The following is a 4,470-nucleotide window of genomic DNA, read 5'->3' as shown; positions in this document are numbered from 1 at the left end:
AAGAGAGAGAGAACCACCTTTGCGTTTTAATTATGTCATTAACACAAAATTTCAATTTTCTGGTCTTTTTTTCTTCCCCTAGATTTAATTATTTTACAGCAAGTAGAGAATAGTCATAGCTTCCAGTTCAGCTCCTAGATTCAAAATGAATATACTTCACTGGATGAAATTACATTTGAGATTTGCTGTCATCACCATGAATTCCAGTTTCTGACTAGAAATCAAAATACAAAAATTTGCAAGAATAACAGCACAATAATTCTGTGATAATGCTGATCAGTATGGCATGTGGTATTCCTAACTTTGGACACGTTCCACTCATCATGATTCCTACAGTACCTTTCCACTGTCATCACTGCCTTGACCTGAATACTAGTCCTGTATGTTCTTGAAGGGAATGGTCCACTCTTCTTCTTGTTTATGGCTAGCTCAACAGAGAGTGTTCAAAATAAGACTTTGTCCTTCAGAACAGCTAAACAGACAAGGGCATCATTGTAATTCTTATTTTTCCATACACTAAAGCAATGAAATATCTCTCATTTTAACACAATCTATGCCTGTGTATATCATAACCAAATAGCAGTGACTAGTCCATAAAACCAGGTGCGTTTTCCCTTGCCAAAACCTATTTGCTCATAAATACCCTCGAAAGTCAGACAAAGGTGGAACGCATGTTTCTACATCACATAGAAGTTCATTGCTTCCATTTTAAATGCAATTTCCAGCAACAAGAGACACTGAGATTTTTTCCAGACTCTCCTGTACTTTCGTGTTTGTCACAGCAAGATGTTTCCAAGATGTCACCACTTTTTGCCTCAGAAGCTATTTTTGCTAGGGGTGCCAACCACATGCTGGAAAAATCTGCATCACTGCAAGAGATACATGTGTGTTTTTATTTTATTGGTGGGAGTGTTTTGGGGTTTTTTTTGTTTTGTTTTTGTTTTTGTTTTAAACTATTTGCAGGACAGATTTTTATGAAATATATTTTACTTCTATGTGTAGTGAATACCTCTCCCTATCATTTTCCCTTCCTTCCATCCTTAATTCTATGTTGATTTCATATTCAAGATATTTCACACATTAGAAATCTGTTCAGCTATTTAGTGATGATACAAATCTATCTTCTTCCATTAGTTGTCAGTTCACTTAAGAGAAACAAAACAAATGAATGTGGGAATCTAGCTCTTCTGTAGCAATCACATAATAGAAACTACAACTCATGAAATAAAAATATATTGCTATGCACTGATCTTCGGTACAGATGACAGTGTGCTATGTTTCTCAAGTCCGACATCTAACTTTGTCATATTTAAGGAAAACAATGTCTATTAAATTCTTTAACTTGAAACATTTGCCAATATTTACAAACATAAGCTCCTCTTTCCATTCACCTTTTTTGGCAAGTATTAAAAAAAGTAGGTGGGAAGTAGTATTATTTTTAATAAGAATAAACTCCAAGAACACTATTGCCTCACTGAAGAAGTCTATAGATCTATTTCTAATAAGTCAAGAGATCATTTTACATGCACAGAGCCAGGAAAGATCTTGTTATATCTTGAAAGAAGAATCATTAAATTGGAGGTAAGATTTTTCGAATGTCAATGTATTCAATGTAAACTTTCATTCTTTTCATAAACTTTATCAAAAGGATGAACTAATGGTGGCTCCTCTTCTGTGCTAGGGAAAAAATTCCATTGTCTCCCATAAGTGGAGTAAGAACTGTAATAATGTGAAAGATTATTTTGACCTTTTCAATATTCATAATTTTGTCTGAGTGATCATACATTTCCTGCTTGAAAACTTATAATCGGTGCATATGACTTCTAGTAAAATATACCAAGCTTTTATTTGTGAGAAAAAGTACTAAATATGTTAATAATACTGAGCTCAGTTGACATATGATCAGTGTTTCAGATTTTACTCACTCTCTGTAAGTCTTGCATATTTTTTCTACTTTTGGAGACTGATCCTGTCAAGGTCTGACCTTTCTGCATTGCCCAGTAAGACTCTTGGGTAGGCATTTAAGTCTTTACTAATACATTCTAATAAGACACGAATAACTACATTTGGTGGTGGAAATCATTAATTCAGACAGCAGCATCTTTGAAAATAAAAATAAAAAAAAATTCCAAGTTTAGCATTCTTAAAATAAAAAAAAGGAGGTATGAGAAAAATCTGTTAAACTGTGATGCCTTAGTAGGCTGGAGACTCTCGAAGTATGGGCTACAACAGTGGACAAACATTAGCATGCTAAGATGAGAATTAAATTCTAATTGCAAAGCGTAAGAGTACTGAATTTAAAATAATCTTCTGTTGTATTCAGTAGCAGCCCTTAGTTTTCCTCATGTGTAAGACATACAAATCTTCACGCAGTTTGCAAGGGATGTGAGTGTAATTGTCATTATTATAACACTGTCTACTTACTATAATAATTGCTACCACATTTTAACACATACACATGGATTTCACAAATAGAAAAACATATGGAGAGATGAAGTGTAAAGAAAATCTGTGAGCAAGGATCTCTTTCCGTCCCCACCCCTTCCCCAGTAGGGCTGCCTTACACTTTGCACTGCTGAAGCAAATCATCTTCTGTGGGAAAACTGATGGCCGTCCTGGGTCAAACCTGAGGACCTACAGCACTAGTCTACTTGCCAGCAGGATTCCAATAGTAGTTGTACACCTCTGAATTTTACTGTTTGACTGATAACGAGATAATTTGTAACAGTGAAATGAATAGCACTGCAGCCTGTCTGAGTTCTGAAACTGGAATAAAAAAGACTTTACTGAAAAGTTGTGTTTCTACACTAAAGAAAATGCATTCTGTTCAGAACCTGATGCAAAGGTATTTTGTTCCTATTTTAGTTCTCTCACAGTCAGATTGCAGGCAAACCCCATTTTCTTACAAATGGAGTTACACAGCATGTTTTTTTTTTCCCCTTGCTTCTGTCATTCCTCATTTGCACCAGAAATCTTATTTCCATTTCTTTCCATCCAGCAGGGTAGTGTTATTTATTATTTTGCTTCCTGCCGATTATTGATTCGACTCCGCAGAATAGATTACAGTTGCCAGGTGAATTATTTTTTCCTATGGGAACAGAGAAAACCTTTATAAAAAGAAAGTGTTTAGTAAGCTTGTCTACCGGTCCTTTCAGTGTTGAGATTCACGTAAGACATAGCTGGAAATTTCAGGCTCTTCTTGTTGTGCTTTATTTCCAGCGTATGTAATGATAGCTGAGTCAGGAGTGCATTTCATCTGTTAGCTGTAGCTGAGGCAGTGTATATCTTTATTACAGAATTTCTGATTTGGAGTACTTTATTGTCCATCATAGAAAATTTTCAGTGCTTATCATTATATTTCAGCAAAAAAATTCTTTTGTATTTCATTTGGAAGCTTATCTAGCTAAACTTTTAACAATCATTTTCATTTTTTTTAAAATGATTTTCATTATTTTATCACCACGCTAAAAACAGTGAAGTCTGGTAAAAAGCCTTGGAAACTGTAATCATGAGAAACCTGTGCTGTGATTGTGCAGGAGGACAGATCTTGAGAAAAGGGTTCAATGTCTAAGGTTAATGCAAATTCACTTCAGTGTGCAGGGATAGGAAGAAAGCTGTGGTTATCAAATGTGCTGATATCACATATCCAATTTTGTCATAGCTATCAGCCACCAGGAGCTAATTTAAGTCTGGGTTATGAACTTTGAATAGGGTTAAGGTTTGAGGGAAGAAGATGTGAAGAACACATTTTCTACTAGATTTTCCTTAGCTAACATATATAATAAATAAGATGTTATTCTAAATAGTCACTGACGTAAGCTGTAAATGCTGCCACATATCTGTAATTATAGCTATGATTTTGTAAACTGATCATGACTGGATACTGCAGAGCTCTGAAATTAGAAACAGATCAAAGCCTTGGCACATCTTTCAATATATGGATACATAATCACTGGCTGAAATAAAGACTACAGTTTTAAAGGGTTCTGAGCAGTTAGGGAACCCACGTAGAATTATAGAATTATTAAGATTGGGTAAAACCACTAAGATAATCTACTTCAGCCGTCAGCCCATCACCACCATGCCCACTAAACCATGGCTCTCTGCCATATCTACACGTTTCTTGAACACCTCCAGGGTTGGTGACTCCACCACCTCCCAGGGCAGCCTGTGCCGATGCCTCACAACTATTTTGGAGAAGAAATTTTTCCTAATCTCCAATTTTCACTGGCTGAATACTTCACTGCTAGATGCTTGTGGATTCTTGAATTAGGAAAATAGTGCTGAAGTCTACATTGTTTTTTTCATTTTTCAGATTTTACTGTTTGCTGTTCACTGTATTGATAAGGTATTTGGTCAGGGTGAAAGCAGTAAAATACAGAGAGTTTTTTTTTATAATGTTGAATGCTGCATGACCATGAAAATTAGGAAGATATTTTATGACAGCTGTCAACGGTTTACGGGCTGGTT

General features: G+C 35.4%; 1 protein-coding gene across 1 annotated transcript in view; it reads left to right on the top strand.

Annotated features, from left to right (window-relative positions):
* The window catches only part of LOC109369125, a 156,526-nt gene that overhangs the window by 42,075 nt on the left and 109,981 nt on the right, over positions 1–4,470 (top strand).

Source organism: Meleagris gallopavo, chromosome 10 (assembly GCF_000146605.3).
Source record: "Meleagris gallopavo isolate NT-WF06-2002-E0010 breed Aviagen turkey brand Nicholas breeding stock chromosome 10, Turkey_5.1, whole genome shotgun sequence".
NCBI classification, from domain to species: domain Eukaryota; kingdom Metazoa; phylum Chordata; class Aves; order Galliformes; family Phasianidae; genus Meleagris; species Meleagris gallopavo.
The sequence above is the reverse complement of the archived record's forward strand: the minus strand, read 5'-3'. Positions and strand labels throughout refer to the sequence as shown.